This window comes from Coenobita brevimanus, chromosome 75, assembly GCF_032717465.1.
Source record: "Coenobita brevimanus isolate Jiangsu-jjx chromosome 75, ASM3271746v2, whole genome shotgun sequence".
In the NCBI taxonomy this organism is placed as follows: domain Eukaryota; kingdom Metazoa; phylum Arthropoda; class Malacostraca; order Decapoda; family Coenobitidae; genus Coenobita; species Coenobita brevimanus.
The window spans coordinates 14,043,115-14,070,841 of NC_137028.1; positions in this window are offsets into that span (position 1 = coordinate 14,043,115).

Below are 27,727 nucleotides of genomic sequence, written 5' to 3' on the forward strand. Positions count from 1 at the left end.
ATAATTTTCAATAGGTTTTCACTCGCTTTTATTCCGTCGTGATGGGTCTCTCGTAGCCTGAATAAAATCTTAAGGCGTTAACACGAATAACGTGAGAATGGCGTCGTCGTGCGGAAGTTTTTTGTGGAGAATTTTCCAACTCCTTTACTTCAAGAATTTTTCCTCAGTTGAATAGCGTCATCTGGCAGAGACATAAAATGGGACATCGTTACACTGAAGGGGTTAAGGAAGTGTATAATAGCAGTGCCATATCATCTGGGTCTGTTATAACACCTTTGCATACGTTTTTACTATATCTTGCCTTTGATTTGTGTAATTCACGCCTCGGCATTAGCTGAGACAAATTATATTCCAGCCTCATAGTCAGTAATTATTTTCCACAGTCTGATATCAGTAATACTGTGCAAAGGTTTCTGAATGTGCTTTTATTTTCTTAGTTACTTGATTAATTTCCTGGAATTATTCTGCTCTAGAAAGCCACCAGGAAAGTCTATTTAGGCGATTAGCAACTTGTGTAGGTAATTCAGTGTACAAGGAATTACTTAGAATTATTCGGGCACCAGAAAGAATCTTAATGCTTGCATTTCTAAAAGTCTGTAATGCTTTTATACTTAGCTTAAAAGATCGTTTATCCGTGAGTTGGATACTGCATTGTCTTCAGGAATTTTCATCGTAAAATTACTAAGTTGCTGATCCAATTCCTTAATGAGATCAATAACGAGCCCATTTTCCACCCCTGTTTTTCCAATCTTTATTATTTCAAGATCTCTGTTACTTCCTATAGAAAACGTCAAGATCTCTGTACCCTCTGCGTTACCTTCCCGAACCGAAACTACACCTCCCAGTACGTGTTCTGAAAATGGTGAATATTGGTAAAAATGGCAATGCAGCTCATATGTATTTACCGCTGCACTGAACACAAACTAACAATGTCATCCTTATTTATATCTCAGAGCCCACTTGTTACAGCTCTTCACCATCTCAGGACCTTATTCATTTCCCTCTGTCATTACATTTTCTTTTTATTCCGCACTTGCTTACCCTATGCATTTCTTACTCATTTTTTCCAGGAGTTTATAATACAAGTGTCCTTGGCCTCCTGGTTTTCCATTATTACCCATTATATCTTTTAATTTCATTCTGCATCTACTTGAGAGAGAGAGGGGGGGGGAGGGGGAAGGGGGGAGACTGGATCGTGGGCATCAGTTCAGTATCGAAGACGGTCTAAACCCACACGGGAATAAAGTTAAAGGATTGATTAATTAAGACAGCTTACTGATTGGCCACATTAGTTTACTTGTTTACTGGCGGCGTTATGAACCAGTGGCAGAAGCACCATTCACTGTTGAGAGAGAGAGAGAGAGAGAGAGAGAGAGAGAGACAGACAGACAGACAGACAGACAGACAGACAAACAGGCAAACAGACAGACAGACAGACACGGGAAGACGAATAAAAAGACAAACAGACACAGACAGAGAAGCAGTAGGACCTTCAGTGTGTGTGTGTATGTGTGTGTGTGTGTATGTGTGTGTGTGTGTGTGTGTGTGTGTGTGTGTATGTGTGTGTGTGTGTGTGTGTGTGTGTGTGAGAGAGAGAGAGAGAGAGAGAGAGAGAGGGGGGGGGTGAGCAGTGGTTATGATCACACCAGCAGGAAGTAATCACATAAACATCTAATCCTTTCTATCGCTCCCTTCAACCACTTGGCAAGATAACCACCGCTGTTGCTGTTGTCTGTCTGTCCTGTTTGCTTATGGCTGCCTGTCCTGTCTACTGTCTACTCTTTCTTTTCTTTAATCTCTCTAGCCAGTTATCATCAATACCACATGTTGCTGTTGCTGTTATCTTCCTCATATCTAAGTATCGTTGTCTGTCATGTCAACTGCATTTTAATTTTTTAGTCGTCGCTCTCTTGTCACCTACAGCCAACAGCAAAATCCCCCGCTGTTGCTGTTGTCTGTCTGTCTCCCTTTTTTTTTTTTTTTTTTTTCATATCTTTCACCCTAACCACGTACCACCAAAACCATCGCAGTAAATGTAGCCTCTTCGCTGTCTTCTGTTAAATCTCCTGTCTACTATTTTATACACTGTGACGTAGGAGACTTCATAGCACCCTTTTCTTACCAATTACTTTTTTCTTTTCAAACTGTAAACTTTTTATCCTCATTTACTGTACTGAGGAAAACTAAGCAGATTCTAATAGTATATAAAACCCCCACAAAAAGGAATATCAAGGTGCAGTATGTATAATTAATCGCTGTGGTGTGAAATCTCCAATACCGTTTTGAACACGACCCTCAAACTAACACCATCACTCCGAAGGGTCTCTTCTAAGCAGAGTAACATTGTGTGGTGGGGTCAGCCATGTGCCTTTTTTTTTTTTTTAAACCCAAAATTTTGATCCCAAATTAAGGCCAGAACACACACACACACACACACACACACACACACACACACACACACACACACACACACACACACACACACACACACACACACACACACACACACACACACACACACACACACACACACACACACACACACACACACACACACACACACACACACACACACACACACGATCAACGAGTTTACCTATGGCACCGGCAGCTTGGGCGGCAATAAAATAGTCGTCATCGTATTGGAAGGGTTAAAAGTCTATCTGTTTTCATAAGTCATCGTAGACTTCTCGTATAGTCATAGTTTTGTGCGATTTCACTTCAAGACTTTGTGTTATTAAATTTATTATGGTTGTAAAAATGCGAAGTAAGTATAGAAATAATTTAATCAACATGGTAGCCACATATAAGAACCAGTAGACTATACCCATACTTAGGTTGGCCTTCAAGTTTGGGGTGGGAAAGTCAGACATAAATTGAAGCCAATCGAAGTTTAGGAGTTAAGGATGACTCGTTCTCTTGTATGCCAAAGCACTTTTTTCTTTTTCTTTTTTTTGACAGAGAGAGAGAGAGAGAGGGAGAGAGAGAGAGAGAGAGAGAGAGAGAGAGAGAGAGAGAGAGAGAGAGAGAATGTGGGTGTCTGTTTGTGTGTGTATTCATGTGGGGTATACAGACATGTGGATATATGTTTGTCGTAAATTGTGCTTCAGCCGGAAAATAACTGCTTGTTTGTTTATGTATGTGCTTCCTTGCGTACCCTTTGTGTGTGTGTGTGTGTGTGTGTGTGTGTGAGAGAGAGAGAGAGAGAGAGAGAGAGATAGAGAGAGAGAGAGAATGCATGTTCAGATATACATATTCAAGTGTGTACTCACATCCCCATACATGACTCGTATCACGAAGGCATTAATAAGAAGCAGTTGAGTGAGTACTGCAATTATGTTGCAAGAAGACTGAGTTAGTGTGTGACAATACTCACATTGCCGTATAAGTGTAAGACACAGGTAGTGCATGGATATGAACAGTCCAGGAGGACAGTTAAGGATTATGCAAAGATTGCATTGATCATAATTGATAAATAGCATGATGGTTCTATAAAGCTGTGGAGTAAAGACATTTCCCCATAAAAGGATAAAGGAATTTCTCCTTAGATGATACCAGTACAGTCACTCTGAGAGAATTTTTGTGCTAAGGTAGTCACAGGGACGTTAAACAGCAATTTTCTGAGCTATGAAGAGGTAATAAAGGCCAGAAAGATTGTTGGATATGGCATGATAGTGCGTGAATGATAGATATGATCCGTTTGTAAGAAAAAGAAATAGAGGAAGGAAAAATAAATGGTCTGATGAAGAAGGTGCACATCACAAAGGTTTCAACACAGCATCGACATAACGGTTCACCCTTGGTTTTGCGTGAACAACTTTCCAAGATGAAACACAATAGGCGTGTGAAAATCTGCCTGTGTGATGGAGCTGAGAAATACGAGGATTTAAATAACGAGTGCACGAATGTCTGGCCCATTTCACAAAGCACTCTGTTGATAGCTATACCTTTTATTTTCCAGGCTATGTTTCTAGATCTTACCCATCCTATTTATGAGCGAAGGAAACTATGATGGTAATGATGAGTTTGTGCCGTTGCGTCCATGTGTATGTGATTATATGGGAATATTTTGTGTGACCTCATGTATATTACCTGATGTGTCCGTTTGTGTGTGTGTGTGTGTGTGTGTGTCTGTGTGTGTGTGTGTGTGTCTGTGTGTGGTGAGGATGGCGGGTAAGGGAAAGAGTAAGGTTGGCAGCATATCCCTGTCTGACACCCGTTTAGCCCAGGGTCACGGGGCCAAGGGGGGACGGGAGAAGAAAGAGGAGAAAGAAGGGAGATGAATGGGAGGAGACTGAGAGGAGGGAGAAGGGAGGCAGAGAAGAGACGGTTGAGAAGAGGGAGAAAGGGGAAGTGACTGAGAAGAGGGAGAAGGGAGATTGAGAAGAGGGAGAAGGGAAGGTGGAGGGGAAGGGGTTGAGAGGAAGGAGTTGGGAAGTAGAGAGGAAAAAGTTGAGAAGAGGAAGATGAAGGGAAATGGTTTGAGAGAAAGGTAAAGGGTAAGTAAAGGTGAGGGGATTGACAAGGAGAGGATTTTGAGACGAGGGAAAATGGTTTAGGGCTGAGATGAAGACGGGTTGCCAGGAGAGTGAAGGGAGGGGGTTAGAAGAGAGTCAGGAGATGGAGGGGGATGATACAGGCAATTAGTGGAGGCGGAGGGAAGTGATGAAGGGGGGGGGGGGAGGAATGAGGCAGGGAGGGGTAAGAGGCAAGGAGAGAAAGAGGAGGGGTGTGGGGCTTGGGGGAAATGAGGAGAAGGAAATAAGGGACGTAAGGGAGTAATGAGAGAGAGAGAGAGAGAGAGAGAGAGAGAGAGAGAGGGAGAGAGAGAGAGAGAGAGAGTGGGAGGGTGGGAGGCAGGGGAGGTAAGGAGAGAGAAAGAAAGAAGAGGGGAGGGCTGGGTATCCAGTGGGGGTCCAAAGACTCGTTTATTTATTTATTTATCTTCTAGTATCTCCCTGTCTTTACGCCTGTGTTGCGGGACTCGCCTGTTGCTCATGTACCTCTTTTTCCTATTTTTTCTTATTTGCCGTCAGTCTTGTTATTTTTATTGTTATTGTGTAGTATTCATCTTAATATTGTTCTGTGTGTTATTCTTTATCTTTATTTTTCTTTTTGCTCCTTCAGTACGATTGCGCCTTTTATTGCATTATTCATACCTCCAGATATTATTATTTTCAGGTCACACGAGATATTTCGAACCAGAGGGGTCAAATTGGCCGTCATTATTCCCTTCACTGAAAGTTATATTATTCAGTTTTAATCAGTTTGTCAGGTGGTAGCAATATTAAACAAAAATCATCGTATTGAAAGAGTTGACCTCATTTCTGTTATTGGTTCGTTATAAGTTTCTTTTCTTCGTTTTTTTTTTTTTTTTAATGGGTTATGATAACGGTATTCAGTTGTTTTTGTCATGATTACTCTCTACTTTTTTCTTCTTTCATGAAGAATATACTCACTTTCTTCGTGTTTTATATTTATTCTGTTTCATGTTCCCCCTTCCATCCTTCCTGCTCTCTTCCTCATCCACCCCTACACACACATTTTTTTTTCCTCACTTATGATTCTTTGTTTGTTTTATCCCTGTTTATTCATCTCTCTCTCTCTCTCTCTCTCTCTCTCTCTCTCTCTCTCTCTCTCTCTCTCTCGCTCCACCCTTACCCACCCCTCTCTGGTCTTTCCTCGTTCTGTCTCCTCGTCTCTCCCCCTGCCCTCACCTCCCCCCCTCCCCATATGGGCGAGGACATAACTTACACATGAAACAAGGGGGCGGAGTGAGGCCTTCCCCTGGGCCACGCCACTACCAAAACACTCATTTCTCCCAAACACTTCACTCCTCTACCACTTTTGTCTCGTTCCAGTTCCCTTTCAACCTTTTGCTCGTTTTTCCTATCCTTATGTATTTTTGATCTTTTTTCTAATCCCTATTTATTTATTTTTGCTCGTATTTCCTATCCTCATTTATTTATTTTTGCTCGTTTTTCCTATTAATTTTTGTTTGTTTTTCCTGTCCTTATTTATTTACTTTTGCTCGTTTTTCCTATTCTTATTTATTTATTTTTACTCGTTTTTCCTATTCTTATTTACTTGTTTTTGTCGTTTTTTCCCATTCTAATATTTTTCTCTATCTCATTCTCGCACTTTCCCTCCTTTTCTTCGTTTTCCTTGTTCATATTTCTTAAACATTTTTTTCTCCTCTTTATCTTCTGTGTCCTTTCTTATACCTCCTCCTCCTCCTCCTCCTCCTCCTCCTCCTCCTCCTCCTCCTCCTCCTCCTTCTCCTCCTCCTCCTCCTCCTCCTCCTCCTCCTCCTCCTTCTTCTCCTCCTCCTCCTCCTCCTCCTCCTTCTTCATCTTCTTCTTTCTCAGCATATACTAATCTTTCAACTATTTTTATTTATTTTTTTCTGATGTCCTCATTTTGCCTTTTTCAGTCTTCCCATATTCTATTAATCATAAACTTTTCGTCGTTCTGTTCTTTAATCAATAATATTCCTTAATCTTTCTTAGCACTTCACTCCTCTCTTATTTTCTTTTACATTACCTTTGTTATTCTTTGCTCTTCTCTTCCAGTATTTCTCGCCTTTATTGTTTCTTCATTTTTTTTCCATCACTTAAATCCTTCTTCCCCATTACCCTTTTTACTATCGTCTCCCTCTGTAAATTTATTCCCTCGTCTTTATTACTCTGTACTCATAATGCTTTACTTTCCTGTTTCCAATTCCTCACTAAGATTTATTGTGTCTTGTCCTGTACTTTACCTCTCCTTTATTAATCTACCTTTCACTAAATTCAGCTTTTCCATCCTCTCCATTACAGTATAGTTTCCTTCCCTTCTGTTCCATTATGTTCTCTCTTTCCTTTTTGCAATAACATTTTCTTTTATTTCGTGCGTTCTCTCTCTCTCTCTCTCTCTCTCTCTCTCTCTCTCTCTCTCTCTCTCTCTCTCTCTCTCTCTCTCTCTCTCTCTCTCTCTCTCTCTCTCACACACACACACACACACACACACACACACACACACACACACACACACACACACACACACACACACACACACACACACACACACCTGATCAGATAAAACAAGCTATCGTAAAGGCGTGATATATAAAGAAGGGCAAGTGAGAGGCGATGGAGAGCAGATAGGGATGGTGTAGTGTGGTGTTGTGGCATGTCCGGTACATTAACACCAGGCAGTGTTACAGTATCATAAGGTAGCGTACGCCTGAATGGAAGGTGCTGGGTGCATGTGTTGGTGGGGGAAATGAGTTGGTGTGTGTGTGTGTGTGTGTGTGTGTGAGAGAGAGAGAGAGAGAGAGAGAGAGAGAGAGGGGGGGGGGAGTCAAAGTAACCAATCGAGAATGTGAACAGGGAGAAAACTGGTCGAAATAGTCAGTCCCATAAGTACCGATGGGAGACAAAGAGAGAGAGAGGGGGGGAGGGGGGTCAGGAAAACCAGCCAGGAACAGGAGCAGAAAAACAAAAAAAACAAAAAAAAGGCAGAAAACATATTGGGTGCGAGTATTCATTAACGAACAGACCGATAAAAAGAGGACAACCAGGGTATAACAAGAACAGGGGAAAAATACTGAAGGAACTTTGTCGAAGGATACTAAGTTATTCAAGAGAGCACCGATGGAATGAGAGACAGAGACAGAGGCAGGCAGACAGAAACAGATAGGGACAGAGGGAGCAGGACAAGCAGCCAAGAACAAGGAGAGAAAAAAACAGAGACGAGGTATATTGGTGGAAGGTATTCAATCAGTCGCCAAAGTACCATGGGGAAGTTACTGACCGCCCCAGCCCATTACCCCCCGCCAAATAGAAACCTCGCGGGGAGATTGGTAAGCCTCCCTCCTGACAGGCGGGCGTATATAAACTGGCAAATTTATGTTGGGGTTCCCGGTTCCTTACCCCATCACACCAGCCCCGGCGCCTCCCACCCAATCTGCCCACACCACGCACCGGGACAAGCCAGAGAGGGGAGTAGGGTGTTTGGGTAGGGGAGGTATTTACTGTGGGGAGAAAGAGAGGGAGAAAAAGTGGGGAGTGGTAGGGAGAGAAGGAGAAGGAGTAGGGACTGGGCGTTAAGGTAAGGAAGAAATTTGGGGAGGTAGCCATAGGAAGTTGGGAGTGTGGTAGGGAAAGAGGGAGGAAATTTTGGGAGAGTGATTGGCAGAGAGGGATGAGAAGTTGGGAATGTGGTAGGGAGAGAGGAGGAGGAAGAGTGGATGCAGGAACGTTAAGGTAAGGAAGAAATTTTGAGGAGACGGTGAGAGGAAGAGTGGAGAGTTTGGTGTTAGGGGTAAAGAAGAAATGTAGGTAAGGAGAGCGCGAGGAATAGTGGGGAGTGGGATAGGGTAGGGAATAAGTGTGAACAGAAAGAGAGGGAGGAAAGTGGGGAGTGTGGTAGGAACAGAGGGAGAAAAAGTGGGAAGTAGTTGCACGGTAGGGGAAGACGTGGAGAGAGAGAGAGAGAGAGAGAGAGACAGAGACAGACAGACAGAGACAAAGACAGACAGAGAGAGGAAAAGTGGAGATTGTGGTAGGGAGAGAATGAAGAAAAAGTGGGGAGTGGGTCATGGTGGATACGAAAGAAGTGTGGGGAGGAAGAGATGGAAGAAGAAAGGGAGACCGGGGAATGTTCGAGTAGGGACTTGAAAGAGGGATAGAAAGAGGGAGAACGTTAGTGGAGGGAAGAGAAGTGGGGAGGGAAAGAAGACATGATCAAGGGAAGGGAATGGAAGAAGAGTTGGGAGAGAAACAGAGAGGATTTTAGGAAGAATTGCCAAGGTTGTGAGTGGAAGGAGAAAGGAAGGACTGATGGAGGGAGAGAGAAGGAAAACTGAGGGAGAGGGAAAGGATATCAGCGCAGAGTGGTAGGGGAATGTAAGGACAAGGCAGGAGTGTGATTAGAACGTGGGTAAGAAAATACGGCAATAGAGGGAAATAAGGCAGATAAGACCGTGACAGGGAACCAAAACACAGGAACAGACTAGAAAAAAATTAAGGGCAAACGAGAAGAATGGAGACAGAGTAGAGGGAACTGATGCGATGGACTGGGGAGTGTGAAACAGGGAGAAAGAGAGACAGGCACAGGAAGGGAAGCACGTAGAGGAAAACTAAGCCACGGAGGGAAGATGGGAGGGGCAGTGGAAGACAGGTGGGACAAGGAGGGCGGTACTGAAATGTGGGGTCAGGGAGAGAAGAGAAAATTAGGAGGGGAAGAAAAAGGAGGAGGGAGGGAAGATCCTTGAGGGAAGGTAAGAAGACAGGAAGGGAGACAACCACAGAGGGAAGGAGGAGTGGGGAAAAATTAAATAAATAAAAAAAAATAGGGAACGACTGGGTCAGGAAGGAGATATGGTAGATGGAAGGCAAGAGGGTAGTGTGGGAGGGAAATGGAGGGAGGAAAATGGCTGGGAGATCACGGGAAGGGAAAGAGAGTAGGAAGGGAGAATGAGGACAACTAGGAAAATAATAGAAGGAAAGTAGCATGGTAGGAAAGAAGGGGAATTGATGGAGACACGCTGGTAAGAAAATGAAGGGAGATGAAAGCATAAGAGAAGTTGAAAGAGATGGAGATAGAGGGACAGGAAGAGGGAAGACAAGGTTAGAAGGAAGGGTGATAAAGGAAGGGAAGAACAGAACACAGAAGAAAATAAGGGCTTGGGAGGGGGAACAGGGACACAAGGGAACAGACGGAGGGAAACTATGGAAAAGAGGGAGGGATGGAAATGAGGGAGGATGGGGAAAGTTCACAGAGGGAGACAGAGAGAGGAAATAAGGACAGGGAAGAAAGGACAATGGGAGAGGGAACCAAGGATCAATTTTTACAGGACTAGGGAGACTTTTCTACTTCTTCGTAAATGATTTGTTTAGCATATTTATCTTTACTCTTTTGTATACATCATGCCATCTCTCTCTATATCATTTTACCCATTTTTGTATATAGCCAGACCCCTCAGTGCCAAAATAGGTGGCCACGAACACATCGCCTCCACGTCGCCCTGTTACCCACCATCAGACTGTCCTCTCATAGTCCCACACAGCTCTCATTCACGTACTTCTCCATTCTGTCCTTTAGCATCATCATCACTTTTGCCCCTTTCTCCGCCCATCTCACATATATTTATGCCATCGACATAGTTACAGAAATATGGAGAATATTGATGTGTTGTATTCAGAAACGACCTGGAAAGTAAGAGATGCTAGAGAACATCCTAAGCTGACGAGAATACGGGACATAGATGGTGAAGAAGAAAGACAGAATAGGAAGCAGAGAGAATGAAATGAAGAGTAGAGAGGAAATAAGGGCATTCAGGGAGGTATGGACATAAAGACTAGGAAAAGGCAGAAAGGAAATTGAAGTGGCAACGGTAGTGGGGAAGAGACATGTAGAAAGACAAGAGTAGGGAGGAAGGGGCATGGGGGGAAAAACGAGATCAGTGAGGAGGGAGATACGGCAGGATGGAGAGAGAGACAGATAGGAAGGAAGGGTTGTAAGAGACTAGGGTAGGGAGAAAGGGAAGTAGATTGAGAGTAGGGTATGGAGAGAGGGAAGTGGAGGGAAGGAGGGAGGGAACTGGAGGAAGGCTAGTGTAGGAAGAGAGAGAAACCGAGGGAGACTTGAGTAGGTAGAGAGGGAGAGGATGACTAGGGAAGGGAGGGAGAGAAGTGGATGGAGACTATGGTAGAAAGGGAAGAAATTGGAACGAGACAGCAGACAGGGAGGAAGGGAAAGGAGGAGGTAAAGGGACAAGAAAAGCATGTATATATGAGAGGAGGAGAAAGTTGGAAAATGAAGAGAGTAATAGTGAAATGGACAGAAAGCAGAAGAAAAGGTGGAAGAAGGGACAGAATAGAGGAGATGGGATGAAAAGGAAAAGGAAAGGATTGGGTAGAAGGGAGAGGATGAAAGGAAACAAGAAGGAATGGGCTAGACAAAAATGATGAAGCAGAAAAAAAAAGGATGCAACAAGAGAGGAGATGAGAAACAAGAAAAGGGAAGAATAGAAGCAAGAATGGTGAAGAAAAAATGGATAAAGAGCAACAGACGATAGGTTAATGAAAAGAGATGAACAAACCATTGGTGTAGAAAAAAAAAATTAATGCAGAGAAACAAGACTAAGGATACTAACGCACCCAAGGACGCAGAAGGTGGGCAGAATAGGGGAGAAGCTAAGGAGAACCTTGTGAAGGGTGGGAAAGAACGAAAGAAAATGGAGGTGGAAGGGAAGGACGAAGGACGAGAGGATTAAGGAAGTGATAAGACAGAAGTAGGAGGCAGTGATAAAGGGAGGAATGAAGATTGGAAGGGAGCTTAAGGTAGGAGAGCAGGAGTTACGGAAGTGACCATGAACACACTCATTTCGACCTGCTTGGTTTCTTTAGGTTGCTTAGTTCTTTGTGCATTATCTTACTGCAGTAGTTTTATATCAGTTATTCTTCTGTATGCGATAATAAGCATAGTTTACACATGTATGTGTGTGTGTGTGTGTGTGTGTGTGTGTGTGTGTGTGTGTGTGTGTGTGTGTGTGTGTGTGTGTGTGTGTGGTTGCTTTTTTTTTTAAAGTGGTGGTTACTAACAGTTATAATAATATTTTAACCTCTTGTTTCAGTCTTAAGAGATTTTGTGCTACATTTACCCCAAAAGATATATTCATGTATTCAGGAGAACCTAACCTTTAAAACCTGTTTACCATTTTCGTCTGCCTTTATGTTTTGTTGACTATCAGTGTGCCCCGTGCCTGCTCCTCACCAGTCTCGTGTCATTTCTGCCTCATGTCCATCTGCCAGGTTTTTCACATTCCCCGCGGATTAAATAGCATATTAATATGTGCATTCCTTCTCATTTAATTGTTGATGATTCTTTAGTGTGATTGCACATTTTGTGATAATATTTGGTTGGCAGTAAGTTGTGCCGTCGCCACAATTCTAATAAAAAGCTTTAATATACTGCCAGCGTTATTTGTTAAATGAAGGGTATATATCTTATTGCCTCTGCATCCACGACGAAACGAAAATCCAACAGTGATACCGCCATTAACTTGCAACACTCGTCCTCTCCAGATTTGCACACTTTTTTCCCGATCATTCGAACATTCATCTCCATGAATAATAGAAATGGTCGGCCATAATCAGTAGTCTACAGCCGCTCCGACAAGTTCAGTTGTTTGCTAACTACAAACGCTTAAAGAAAAAAAAAAGAAGTATGCTGTAGATAACTTGCGTTCATTCCTTTGTTAAAAATAGGGTGTGATCTTCAAGTGCTTGTAGAAACTATTATAAAAAATTCAATTCAGGTACAGAACTAGATTTGAGTCATGTCCTACAGACACTTTCTATAGTCAACGAGCTCCAGATTACTTGCAGTCCATTATATGTCATGTCGTAATTGATCATACTTGTATTATGATCAATTGAGACATAGTCGGAACCCATTAGAAACGCTTATTCTCACTGAAAAACCGAGGTGACAGGCATGGCAGCCACTGGATCCTGGTCCGCATAGAACCTTGGGGACCACTGTGGGTGTGAAAGGACTGAGCGTATTTTTACACCCCCACACTTTCCCCCACTTTCATTTTCCCCTACACTAACTCCTACCCTCTTTTTTTTTTTCTCCCTCTCACTTTACTCCTCTCTCTTTTCCTTTGTCATTCTCTCCTTTTTCTCCTACAATTATTTTCGTCTTGTATCTCATTTTGTCTCCACATTTCCATCCCTTTTTGTCCCAGTCCATCTCTCCCGCCTTCCTCTTTCTCCCCTTTCGTCCTTCCCTACATTACAGTTCACTCTATTCCTCCCTTCCTCGTTCTGTGTCCAACAATTCTTCTTTATTCCCTTACCTCTTGATGTCCTTTCATTTCCGTTTTCTCCCCATCTATACCTTCATCTTGCCTTTACCTCCCCCCTCCATCATTTCCTCCAGTTATATCGTCCACCCTTTCCCACTCTGCCTGTCTGTCGACCATCTTTCTCTCTCCCCATGCCTCCCTACCCATACTCATGTGTCTCCCCTTACCCACCTTCATCTCTCCCCTTACCTCCGTTCGACCTCCATCTCCTTCCCTTTATCTGTCTACCCACAATGCCATCTCTCCCATTACCTTCGTACATACTTCCAGCTCTCTCCCCTTACCTCCCTACCCACCCTCATTTCTCCTCTTATCTCTCTACCTGCCACTCGATCTCTCCTTTTACCTCCCTACCCACCTCCAGCTACCTCCCCTTAACTCCTCCTTCACCTCCAGCTCTCCTCCCTTAACTCTCCTTCCACCTCCATCTCTTTCCCTTTACCTTCCTTCCACCTCCATCTCTTTCCCTTTACCTTCCTTCTACCTTCATCTCTCTCCCCTTACCTTCCTTCCACCTCCATCTCTCTCCCCTTACCCCTCTCTCTCCACCTCCATCTCTCTTCGCCTACCTCCCTTCCACCTCCGTCCCTCTCGCCTTCACACGTGATTGACATAGACGGCAACTCTGAGCAGAGGGAGTTAACTATGACTATCTCAGGTAGTCACTAACGAAACACCAGCTACCAACCTACTAGCTAACAGTTCTTTGCATGATGACGTATCCTGTGACCCACAACTAGAAGATCTGAGACGCTTTTGTTCCTACTCAGTAACAACTTCTCACAACATACTGCCTTGTCCTACATACTCTTACTCTCCGACATACTACCACCACCGAAATAGACATACAGCTATTGTATACCCTTATTCGGAGTACCTCACTTTCAACCCTTGAGTGTAATACGTTTTTTATCTTTATTCTTCCTATCTCCAGACAACCACGTTCACCTTAGGCGAGGTTCTTGAAACGAGAAAGGTTAAAAATATCCTTCTTGAATAACTTTATAACTAGGGTGTTCTTCTAAGCTGAATAAAATCAGCTACAAATAAGAGAATGAGCTAGAACAAACGTAACCATACTAGAGGAGTTACTGCAGTGAATCACAGTGCAGAATCATTTGTCGCAATAATGCACCGTGATTCACACCACCTCATCATGAACCAAAAAAACACCATGAACCACACCGCCATACCGAGCCACACCATACCACCTTAATGCATCACATCACCACATCATGAGCCACACCACCTTACCATGGGCTACACCACCACACTATGAGCCACACCACTACAACGCGAGCCACACCACACCTCCACACCACGAGCCAAACCGCACTGCCACACCATGAACCAACCCACCCCATCACAACATGCACCACACCACTCTACCATACCATGAGTCATGCCACACCATCATGACCTACAACATCACGCCAGCCGTTCCACGAGCCACACCACAGTACGACATCATGAGCCACACCATACCACCAGACCACACCACAATGACCTACAACAACACGCCAACCACACCACACCGTACCACGAGCCACATCACACCATACCACCAGACCACACCACAATGACTTACAACAACACGCCAACCACACCACACCGTACCACAAGCCACACCACACCAGACCACACCACAATGACCTACAACAACACGCCAACCACACCACACAGTACCACGAGCCACACCACACCAGACCACACCACAGTGATCTACAACAATACGCCAAGCACACCACACCGTACCACGAGCCACACCACACCACAATGACCTACAACAACACGTCAACCACACCACACCGTACCACGAGCACATCACACCACGAGCCACACCATACCAAAACACACCCCGCTACCACTGACCCAGCAGGCAACGCCCCACTACAATAACAACTTTGACCTTCCTTCTCCTCCCCACATTCATATTCTTCTAGCCTTGCCTTCCTTCCTCTTCCTTCTTTCCTCCCTCACACTCATCTCCTTTCCGTAAATTCTCTCTCTTCACTCTCAGCTTCATTCTGCATAGTCCCTCCTTCCATCACACTTATCTTTGTACATATTCTCCCCTTCATCACACTCATCTCACTGCATGTTCTCTCCATTCATAACAGCCATCTCCCCTTTGCATATCTCATAACACTCATTACCCTTTTGCATATCCTCATCCTTCATCACAGTAATCTTCTGCATTTTCCTTCCCTCCGACATACTCGCCTCCTTCCTTCTATGTCTTCCCTCCTCCTTCCTCTCTCCTCCCTCACATTCATCTCCCTCCCGTGCTTTCCGTCCCTCCACCTCTCTCTTCTTCCAAATCTGAATCCTCCATTCCTCACCTCCGCTCCTCCCTGCTCTCTCCTTCCTTCGCTGTCTTGCTGTCTCCGCCTTTATTCCTCATCCACATTGGTCTTCCAACTTCCCTTTTCTCCAGTTCTCCATTTTCTATCTTGGTTTACTTTCCTTTGTTCTCTAGCTCTTCCTTCTTCCTCTTTCTCTCCTTCCTCTTCCTGAACCCCTCTTCCTCTTGCCCACATTTCATTAATTTCTCTTCTCCTCACTGATACGTGTTCTCCTCCTCTTCACCTCTAAATTCTCTAATCACTCTTGCTTCCTTTTTTCTCCCTTTCTTAAATCTCTTACATTACACACACGCCTTATCCTTCCCTGCATCTTCTTGCCTACATCCTTTCTCCTCCTCCTCCTCCTCCTCCTTATCTGTTTCTACTCACATCTTACAACCTCCTCCTTCTCATGCAGTACTGATCTCCCTTTCTCATTATCGTCTCTTCTCTCATCCATTCCCTTCCTACTTTCATCGTATTTACATGAATATTTCTTCCCCCTCCTTTTGCTGCCTGTCCTTGTTTTTCACGGTTTCTTTCACCCCTGACTCATACGTTATTGGGTGCTTTCCTTTCATACTCCAATTTTCCTCTCCCATAGGCTTCTGACCCCACGTTCCTCAACTGTTCTCTCCTCTTTTTCCCTCTCCCTCTTCTGTTCCCCTCTGTAGTTCCAGATTTACCTCAGCTGATTGCCTCATGCTCCTTTCCGTGGTACAAAGAAAAGTTAACAGTGACAAATTTGTTTGTATAGGATAGCAGTTTATGTTACTGTGGTTATGTCCGTGTAGAGTCTCTCCCTGCTGGCTTCATCCTAAACAGATCTGCGTCTCCTGTCGTGTTCCCTGTTATGCCTCATAGCTTTTCTCTCCCTTTCTGTCCCTCTCTGTCTCCCTCCATATCCACCCTATCCTTTTCCTGGACCCATTTTATTCCACTTTTTATGTATATTCCAAGATGTACATTAGAAACTTCTCAACAGTTCTCTTTTTTCCTCTTCTGACCTTGAGTTCCATTTCCTCGAACTGAGTGATTAATATGCTTAATAAGTGACGATAATATGAAAATACGATCATTTTATCAATGATTAGATCTAGAACATTGTATAGGTAATGTAATGAAGTTCATGTAAAATCACATCAAACAAACGGATATAAAGCAAAAGTGTATGATAGTACTACAGTTTAATATTGCGTAAAAGGGGAGGTAATTTACAGTTTACCATTTCCCCCTCTCATTTTACTGGTTATGAAGCACTCATATGCCACAGATGCTTCCGAAGTTCATTCAGAAAGCGCAGGACCACATTCTTCTGGGCCCTTCAGGAAATGAGATTAATTTCTTCCTGTTGGATAGTAGTGGAGTTTTCTATTAGTCACTGTGCTGAAAGCGGCAAATATGAAAGGAGGCAGTAGTTGTTCGACTGACTGATAAAGTAAAGCAAGGGCAAACACCATATGAAAACAGCATCGTTCAGAACAACAAAAACTTTCGTAAGGAGAACCAGGATCGTAACGGAATGAATATGTAAACCCAGTAACATTCTTAGTTAACAAGGTATATTATCTAATTAGTTGCTCGAGTCGTTTCAACTTTCCTCACGTAAAGAAAATTGTGTGGACTCAGGCAGAAGATCCTTAAGCTCTGTCATCGTACTCAGGGATTTCCACATGATTATTATGCTGTGGAAAGCTGGGCATAAAATAACATCTAAAGTATTCATATATCTCAGGAAAAACCAATTCGAGAGGGAGTGGTAGTAAAATGCAAGTGGCAATCAGCTTGGAAAATGTACTGGTAAATGTGCATTTGGAGTGAGGCCTTAAGTGGGTATAGTGAGGATATAAAAAGAATGGCGCGATGCTTTGGAACGCAATAAAACGTAGCACGAGTAAATTGAGGGTGTGGTGGTGATGAGGTGAGATAATGAAGATTGGGTGAGAGCTTAGTTTGGTTCCTGGGCAGAGTGAGAGGCGGCTGGAGTAAGTAATGATAGAGTGTAAGAATAGTGACGGAGAGTGAGAGTGAGAGATGCTTTTTGTATCAAGTACGTAAATATATATATTAGCTAATGTATAAAGATGCAGGGATGGCAGTGAGTCAAACGCCACTGAAACAAGTTTGAGGCAGTAAAAGAACAAATAACTCCATCCCAGTATTTTCATGTCGTACTTTCATGCATTGCATGGTTGAGTGATAGACCACGATCGTGACACTATTCTTTTTTAGTAGAGCTAGATTTAAATAATTGCTATTGCACAGCGGTACTTACTAGACTAAAACAAGAAGCAAGAAAAAAAATAGAAATGTGTAGGGATGCGGTGATGTCCTTTTACTGCGTCGACCTTGTTTCAGTGGTATTTGGCACACTGACGTCTCAGCATCTTCATATATTTCATGAAAGGTATTTTACACTTCCTTCACTTTTTTTAAACATAATTTTTGAAAGCTATGAACGTTGTAAGTTTTTCAAATTAAGAAATTGTCAAAGTAGTTAAGATAGTAGTTCTTGAACTGCATAAAATCGACTGGAGATTATAAAGACAAGCAGCACTCGGAGAGCGCAACGCCCACTCCTTACGGTCGGTCTACGAAGAGACATTTGACCCTGCAATGTTCTCAAATTTGAAATATTTCATCCTTGCATGTAATTCTGACCGTGTACCGCGACCTTTACCTTTGATCATTTGGTCTGAGCATTAAATCACTCCACCTTCTGTTAACCTTGAACTCGTCCACCAAGTTTTGTTTAAATCGAACCAAAACAGTGAAAGTTGTCCCATTTCCGACCTGTGACCCCTTTAAGCCATTATCTGTCAGGGATCGTACCCAGTAGAGAATAAAGCTCTTTGCGGGGGAAAAAAAAAAAAAAAAAAAAAAGTAATAAGTTTTACCTTTTTGGAACTAGGCCAGTCTAAGAAGAGTGTGAAAAAAGTCGGGGCTTTAACAAATTGCGTTTTATCTTTTAGCGTTATAGTTGTTTGGGGTACGAAAAGCTTGAGGATTACGGCTATGTGCAACCAAAGATTTGAGACCTCTGTGATTAGGAGATACGAAGGATTTTGTTATGGCTAATGGTCGCTAGTATAATGGAAGAACAGTTAGGGCAAGAATAACATTGGAAAAATTAGGGGTGGGGGGCAAAAAAGGACAGATGATGAGCGTGAAAAGGTCAGACTAGCATAATTTGAAGCTGGTGAAAGTAAGAATAGTGAGTGCGGTGGTATGGTGGTAGTGAGTTCAGCTTTGGAGATGATAGTGATAGCAGTGATAGTGGTGAAAGTGAGAGCAGTGAGGGATGGTAATAGTGAGGGCAATGAGTGATGGTGAGTGAGTGATGAAGGTCGTAAGGAAAGGTGTTAGTGAAAAGAGTGAGCAAATATGATAATCAGAGCGGTGAATAATGTTGAAGGTGAGAGTGAGGGATGGTGTTAAGGCACTGGGTAATGGTGACAGGGAGAGCAGTGAGTTATGATGAGAATGAGATCAGTGAGGAATGGTGACGTCAGAGAGTATAATAGTGAGAGTGAGAGCACAGTGTAATAGTGATAGTGAGAGCATGGAGATGATAGTGATAGTGAGAACAGTAATAGTGATAGTGAAAGTAGAGTGTAATAGTGATAATGAGAGTAGAGAGTAATAGTGATAGTGAGAGCGGTAAGAAATACTGAGAGTGAGAGCAGAGAGTAATAGTAATAGTGGGAGTAGAGAGTAACAGTGATAGCGAGAGTAGCGACATTTGGTGATAGTGAAAGCAGTAACAGATGGTGAGAACAGTGAGTAACATAGCTAGTGCTAGTAGTGAAAAACATTGATATGGTATTGAAAACAGTGCAAGACGGTGAGAATAAGAATAGTTCAAGTAGTTAACCTGTTGATGGTGAAAACAGTGATGATGAGAACAATGATAATGGTGAGTGTTATAACAATGATTCTGACTGTAGTGAAGGAGAGTGTGGCTGGTGAGCGTGACAGTGAGAGCCGCGAAGGAGGGTGTGTAGTGATGAGAATGACAGTGAAAGAGGTATAAGTGGTGAGACTGGCAGTGCAAGAGGGAGGAGTTAGTTGCTAGTGGCAGTGAAGTAGGGGTGGGCGTGTGTTGAGAGTGGCATTGGTCCTACAGTAATTATGAGATCAGTGAAGGAGGGATGGGTGAGTGTGGTGAGTTGCAGTGAAGTTGTGGTGAGTATGTGAGTAACAGTGAAGGTGGGGTGAGTATGTAACAGTGAAGGAGGGATGAGTATGGTGAGAGTGGCAGTGAAGGGATGATGTGTATAGTGAGAATGGCAGTGAAAGGTGTGTGTGAGGTGAGAGTTGCAGTGAAGGAGGTCTGTGTGGTGAATGTGACAGTGAAGGAGGTCTGTGTGGTGAATGTGGCAATGAAGGAGGTCTGTGCCTGGTGAAAGTGGCTGTGCAGGAGATTGTGTGTGTGGGTGTGGGTGTGGGTGTGGGTGTGGGCGTGGTGAGAGTGACAGTGAACGAGGAGTGTGTGGTGAATGGGAGAGTGAAGGAATGGTCACTTTGTGATGAGAGTAACAGTGATAGGTGTGTGTGTGCGTGTGTGTGTGTGTGTGTGTGTGTGTGTGGTGAGAGTGACAGTGAATAAGGAATGTGTGGTGAAAGCGGGAGTGAAGGAGTGGTCGCCTTGTGGTGAGAGTGACAGTGATAGAGGTGTGTGTGTGTGTGTGTGTGTGTGTGTGTGTGTGTGTGTCAGTGAAGGAAGGTGTGTTTGATGATAATGGTGAGAGTGGCAATGAAGGCAGGTGTGTTTAGTGATATTGGCAGTGAAGGCAGGTGTGTTTGGTGATAATGGCATTGAAGGCAGGTGTGTTTGGTGATAATGGCAGTGAAGGCAGGTGTGTTTGGTGGTAATGGCAGTGAAGGAGGGTGTGTTTGGTGATAGTGGTGAGAGTGGCAGTGGTCCTACAGTGCCTCATCTCCCCCCCCGCGGGCAGGGAGGGGCTCGGTGGGGGGGCCTCACGCCGCCCCTCCCGCCTCTTGTCCCTCACGCGGGGGGTCTCTCACGCAATCACCACCCTCGTCCACCTTCTTTCTTACTCCTCCGCCCCCTCCCTCATATCTCTCTCCTCTCCTCCTACTCACCTTTTCCTCTCTTTTCTTTTCTCACATTTTTCTCCCACTTCTTTACGTATCTACTGTTCCTTCCTTTCCTCGCCTCCTCCTGTCTTTTTCCTGTCTTTCCTCGTCTCCCATTATTTCCCACTTTCATCACCTCCCTGGCTTTCGCTTCTTCCACTCCTCTGTCACTTCCATTACTTTCCTACCTTCCCTTACATCTTTCCTTTTCTCTCCTGTCCCTCATTTCCCTGTCTTTAACCTCCTACCTTACCTGTCCTCTCATTCTTCTCCTTCTCCTGTCACCTTTCTCTTCTGTACTTTCTTTTTCCTTTCATTCTTCTTGATCCCTTTTGTTTGTATCAGTTTCTTTCTGTTTATTCTCATCTTCCTGCCTACCGTACCTCCTTTTTTCTCATCATACACCACTTTTCCATCTCTTATTTCCTCCAAATATCTCTTCCTTCCACAATTTGCTTTGACTCTTCCACTCCCTTCACAACTTTTGCCTTTCCGTCCGTCCTCCATTTGTCATTACTCCCCTTTATCTCCATTCACTTTCTCCACTCCTATTTTCTCTCTCTTTCCCACAGTCTGTCTTGCCGCATCCCCTGCCCTACCCTACTTATCACCTCTCATTCGAAATCCGTTTTTCCTCTCATCTTTCTTAGTCATGTCTGGTGCTCTAAATTCCTTCTAGGCTTTTTTCCCCGTTCTAAATTCCCTTTCCCGGAGAGATAGATAGATAGATAGATAGATAGAGAGAGAGAGAGAGAGAGAGAGAGAGAGAGAGAGAGAGAGAGAGAGGTTACTAGAAGCAGTGAAACAGAAATAAAACTAGTGCTTAAAAAGGAAATGTACATACGAGTAGGCCGCAGCGAACGAAGGACGAAAACAAGAACACAGCCGGTGAGAGTCAGGAATGAGCATGAGAACGATATAGCAGAGAATTCAGAAGAGATCTTTACAAAAAAAATTAAAATAGCGCAACACTAAGAGGGACGAGGAAATGGAGCTATTGACTAAAACAAACAGATTTCAAATAAAACTGTCTCAGATAATTGCATTCCATTGTCTGATAAGAAATTAAGAAATTACTTCCTGGCCCAGGGTTGTTTAAGTCATAATCTCTTGCAGTTTAATGGACTATCCGGCTAATGGAATAGTAATTAATGCCACCATCAATTTCCCAAGCTGTTAGCAAGGCGGTGATAGTGTCAGTGCGGTGTAGTGTTGATTGTTTTTGTGTTGTTTGCCATCAGCATAGTTTTCTTTCACTATGTTTTTCCGTTTTTGTCTGACGCTATTCACTTTCTGTATGTACTTCTGCTTTTTTTTATTTTTTTCAGCTTCATGTGCATAAATCACAAGTTTACATCAGCGTGCACCTTTATCAGGGAGTTATCTAGCATTGCCCTCTCTTTAACCCCCTGTCTCTGGCCTTCCCTCCACTCCTGCCTCCTCTCTTATCACCCCACCTTTATAATAAGTATTGGCATGTCTTCCCTGGGCCCCCAACCTCAACCCACCACAAACCCACCCCGCCAACCCACCCCTCTGAGCATTTGATCACCCCTGGCGCCCACCCACTGTTCTCTCTGATGTGTTTGCCCACCCACTGCCCACCCACCGCCCACACCCGCCCACCCCCACGTTCCTTAGGGCAGCGACTTAGATAGAATCCCGCAGACTCGATTGATTGGGCACTATTTGTTATGTCTTGAAGAATATCTGCTGTGATTTAGAGGTGGTGAGGTAGGGGACTGGGGGGAAGGTAGGTTGAGGAAAAGAGGGGGAGGGAACGGGACTAAGGTAGGTAGGGAGATGGGGTAGAAGTATGTAGTATAAATAGATGGAAAGGTAGGGAGAAGTAAGGTTGAGAAGAGGGGAGAATATAAGGTGGGGAAAGGAAATGGGAAGAAGAAGAGTAAGGAATGTAGAGGGGAGGGTTGTAGAAAAAAACAGAGAGAGAGAGAGACAAACAGAGGTAAACAGAGGCAGAGTTAAGACTGCAAGGTGAGAGAAAAAGTGTGGAACGAGAAAACGATGCAAGTTATTGGTTTCAAAGGAAGGAGGAAAGAATTAAGAATGAAGAAGCGTGAGGGAAAGAGTCGGCTGCATTGTATTAGTAAGGAATGCAAGAGAGAGAGACAGAGAGAGAGGGGGAGGGGAGATGAGAAAGGTGAGGGAAATGGAGGAAGGAAGAGGACTGTGAAACAGGTTGGAGTGGGAGTGAGGCAGTAAAATACTGAGAGGTGGTACTGACGGAGAGAACAAAGAAGAATTTATGAGAGATGAGATTCAGAAGAAGGATGATGCTGTCAGTGATGGGAGTAAAGAATATAAGAGAGAAGAGACAGAGATGGCGAGCGATGGGCAGAGGCTAGAGGCCTAGGATACAGCCTACAGTCAGTCTGTTCAGCCCGAGGACGTCTTATATATTTTATTCTCACTATCTACTGAGGATTTAATTTGACCTAGGAAAGACTTATCAGACTAGAGGGGTTATATTTAGCATTTTTCAGTCTCTTGGCGCTGGATAGGAACGTCTTCACGTGGTGGCACCGATGTAACGGAATGGTGGAACTGCCTGGATATACAGGTACCCCTTAGCTCCCTCTCTATCCTTCGAGAGGAGGATGAACTGCTGGAGAAGAGTAGCTCCAGAGTGCAGTCCACCTTGTTCACGTTTCAAATGAACCGGGCGTTAGAATTACTACTACTACCGTACTGCTGCTGCTGCTGCTGTTAATCCATTCATTAACAGGAGGCTCCACTAAAGCAAATAAAAGTGTGTGGTAGCTGCAAGAATAAAACACAAAAAAAGACCACCATACTGAAGGGAGTGAGCACATCATTTATCTGGCTGGGTACGTCTCCCTCTGCGTGCTTGGAGGAAGACGATAGCAAGCACACAAAGAAAGAGCTGCGAGACCACCGAGAGAGAGAGAGAGAGAGAGAGAGAGAGAGAGAGACGAGACGAGACGAGACGAGACGAGACGAGGAGGTGGAGGGGACATAATAAGAAGGAATAACCACATAGGAAGCAAAGGGAAAGGCACTGTTTGAATAGAGTGAAAAAAACCACAACTTTATGGCTGGGATAACACACATTTTACTTATAGTTCTTGTATCTTGACTTGGTTCAGTGGCAGGAGACAATACTGTGGCTCTTTATACTTTTCGTTGTACTTGTTCGTGACAGAAATCATACTCTAGTGTTTAAATCTTACATATCACCATTCAAAATAAACTCTTGTTAATTTTAAGCATAGTAAAAGAGTATAGCACCCAAACCTCCCATGTCCCTCTTTCTAAACCCTTTGGTCGTGAAATTCGGACTTAAATCATAATTTTCTTGTTAACATCACGATATTTCTTGAAGATCAGAGAAAACCACGTCACTAAAATAGTTTTTACTAATCTGTTTTTTTTTTTTTTTTTTACAGGAAAATGAAAATTTTGGGTTTTCTGATTAACGCCTGCTTAGCCTGTATTCTGATTTAAAAAAAAATTACTCTGAAGTATACGACCTCCCCTTTCCAGAAGTATTCTACTTTCTTCCTTGTTCCTGGAAGTCTCTCTCTCTCTCTCTCTCTCTCTCTCTCTCTCTCTCTCTCTCTCTCTCTCTCTCTCTCTCTCTCTCACACACACACACACACACACACACACACACACACACACACACACACACACACACACACACACACACACACACACACACACACACACACACACACACACACACACACACACACACACACACACACACACACACACAGTCACTTCACCGATGCATGGTACAGTATGCTTTCATCCTGAAGCCATGGGGTTGGACAGGTTGCATTTAACTCCTTCTGTACGAGGACGCCTGTTTCATTTTATTCTTGCTACCCTCAGACTTTTTTTTTTTTTTTTTCAACTCCAGATACTTGTTATGGAGGAGAGAGTGAGAGAAAATGGTTTGATGGAGAAGCACAGTATGGAGAGAAAAAAGGAGATAAGGAAGAAGAGATAATGAAAGGTAGGGGCGTAGTGCAGATATTGTAGGAAGGGGAGGGGAGGAGGGATGAATCATGAAAACATGGCCTCCTCACCACGAGAAATCATACCTAGGCAGAAGAACATCATTTGGTGCCGGTATGAGTAGGATTATCTTTTTAATTTTACGGAGTTGATGGAGTCTTCACAACTCCTTCAGTACGGTAGTTTTTCAGCTGAGTAAAATCGTCTTTCGGTTGCATGCACAGAGCTAAATATACATCCTTGTCATGAAGGGGTTAATTGAGATATAACCCCATCACTACGAAATACTTACGCAGACTGACAATGACGCTCTCGGGTGTAACTGCCTGGACTTGGAAAGGGGAGAAAACAAATATATAAAGGAGAAAAAGGGCAAGGCGAAAGGGATGATGGAGACTGAGGCGAGGGAAGGAGGAAGGATTGTGAGTGAAGACAGGAGAGATTATTGAATTACGGGAAGGAAAGGAAGGAAGACGAGTGAGAGAAAGAAGGAGGAGGGAAAGCAAGAAGGAAAGTTGGAGAATGTGTAAGGAAGGGATTTATGAAGTAAGGGAAGGAAGGTGAAATGGAAAATGAAAGGGGAAGGGCTTAATGAAATAGGCAGAGGAAAGTGGTGGAAAGGCAAAAGAGGAAGGGAGGGAAAAGGGATGAAGGAAAGTGATGTAGACCTGAGCGTTGGAAGGGATAGTCAGAGAGAAGAGTGGAGGGATGGCGTAGAGGGAAGGAGGAAAAAGTAATGGAGGAATGGAGGGGAGGGAGGGAGGAAAGAGTGGTCGAAGAATGGAGGGGAGGATGGTAGGGAGGAAAGAGTGATAAAGGAATGGAGAGGAGGAAGGGAGGAATGAGTGATGGGAGATGAAGGGGAGACAGGAAAGGAAGAGGTGATGGAGAGCCAATGAAGAGAGGGAAGGAGGGAGGGAGGGAAGAAGGAAGAGGGTGGTGAAAGGTTGGAGGGATGCAGTATTGGGGGAACAGGAGATGGAAAGAGAGAGGGAGAAAGAAGGTGGTGGAGGGGCAGGGGGAAAATGGAGGGGGGGGGTAATGTAAGGGCAAGTGAAAGATGTAAGAAGGAGAGGAATAGTGGAGAGAGCAAGGGATGGAAAGAGGGAGAGATAGAGAGACACGGTATGGTGGAAGTAAGGAAGAGAGAAATAATGAAAAGACTAGGGAATGGAAGGAGGAAGGAATAATGGAGAGGAAAGAGACTGAAGCAACGAGAGGCGGAGGGACGAAGCAGGGATGGAGAGACAGGCGATGGAAAGGAGGAGGGAGAATGGAAGGGCAGGAGATGAGAGTAGAGAGGGAGGGACGAACGGACGGACGGGGTGGTGGAGGGAGAGAGGGAAGAAGCAGTGATGGAGGGACAGGAGATGAAAGGAGTGAGGGATGGAGGGAGGGGTGTGGGAGGGGCAGGTAGGGGTGAGGGGCGAGGCGCGATGGGCACACCACCTCCCGGGCTGCAATTAATACGGTGAGCGAGGCTGAGCACCGTGGCCAAGCTTGAGTCAACACACCACACACACCACACTGGGGGGTCGGGGGAGGGGGAGGTGGGGAAGGGGTACTGAGAGGGGCGAAGGGGACTAGAAGAGGTGCTGAGGAGAAAGAATGTGATGGAGAAGGAGGTGCTGAGAGGGAAGAGGTATGCTGAAAGGGGTACGCTGCCGAGGTGGGGAGAGGGGAGAAAGGGTGGTAAAGGGGGAAGAGAGATTAGATGGAGGTGCTGAAAGGAAGAAAGGAGAGAGGATACAGAGGATGGGAGAAACTGCTGATTGGGAGAAGATGATTTAGAAAAGGTGCTGAAGGGGGAGACATATCTGCGTGGGGAGAGGGTGCTGAGGGAGGGAAAGAGTGCCTCAGTAGCGAAGGGAGGGAGAGAATGCTTTAGTGGAGAAAAGATGTTGAGGGAGGATAGGGTGTCTAGAAGCGTGACGGAAGGAGAACTAGTAGATGTGAAGGAAGAAGAGAAGTTATGAACGGATGGAGGGGGAAGGTGAACTGAGGATGGGGGGGTTGCTTGTAGGGGGACTGAATGGTGTTTTCGAGGGAGACAATGGATGTTTGGAGGGAGACTGGGGATGGTGGTGTTTAGAGAGAGACTAGAGATAGTGTTTGGAGGGGAACTGGGGATAGTGCATAGAGGGGGACTGGGAGTAGTGTTAGGAGAGGGACTGGGGATAGTGCTTAGAGGGGGTACTGGGAATGGTGTTTGGAGGGGGACTGGAGATGGTGCTTAGAGGGGGACTGGGAGTGGTGTTTGGAGGGGAACTGGGGATAGTGCATGGAGGGGGACTGGGAGTAGTGTTAGGAGAGGGACTGGGGATAGTGCTTAGAGGAGGACCGGGAGTGATGTTTGGAGGGGGACTAGGGATAGTGGTGTTAAAGAGGTAATGATTGGAGGTGGTGTTTATAGGGAGATTGGGGATGGTGGTATTTGGAGGACTGGAGGCGGTGGTGTTTGGAGGACTGGAGGCGGTGGTGTTTGGAGGGGTACTGAGGGTGGTGGTGTTTAGAGGGGGAGCTGAAGGGGGAATAAGGGTGGTGGTGTTAGGAGGGGAGCTGGGGATGGTGGTGTTTGGAGGGGAACTGGAGGTGTTATTTGTAGGGGGACTGGGAGATTTAATATAACTTTGTCGTCGTTGTATCTTACTGAGGCTAAGCCTTTTTGATTTATTTTCATGTAAAAATAAATCTTAACAGTTAACCGGATAAACGTTAATCAAATTAAGCTTTTCGCTGTTGTTGGCACAAGAAGAAATTATTTTCATTTTAGCGAGCACCATTTCACTTTACAGAGCTTAACGAAGTCCTAGTAGTCAGAGGCGTAACGACAGTAGCCAGAGAGCAGATCAAGTAAGGATAAAGAGATATGTGAATGGTGGCAGTATGGTGTAAAAGAGTAAGAAATGCACAGAATGAAAATAGGGTAAGGGTTAGTTGAAGAAGTGATCTGTCGGTTGTAAAGGAGAAGGAATTCAAAGGAGCAAGGATAATAACTAAAAGACATATTACCTGTGAGGACTACTTCGTACAGGATTAGCCACGGACTGAGGTTAATCCATTCCATCCTTGCTACCCTCGGTTGATTTTTATTCAACTTAAAAGGATTTCTAGTAGCGAAGGATCTCTAGTCTCAAGGTAGGCACACTGAAATAAGAACACACATTATCAGACTGAAGGCCTTAAGCTGTGGAAGGCTCTCTCGTAGCGAAAGTTTTAAGGAGTATGTTGTCTGTGTGCAGATGAAGGGAGGGAGGGGGAGGATAGGTTTGCTTGGATTTTGGTAGAAGTGTTAGAGTGGCAGGACAGGCTGTGATGCAAGATAGTGAAAGGGCTGGTACTTCAGAGACTTTGTAGCTTACAGGATGCAAGACGCGTGAACCTGTACTGGATCTTGTAGGGATGTGTGTTAGAGGAG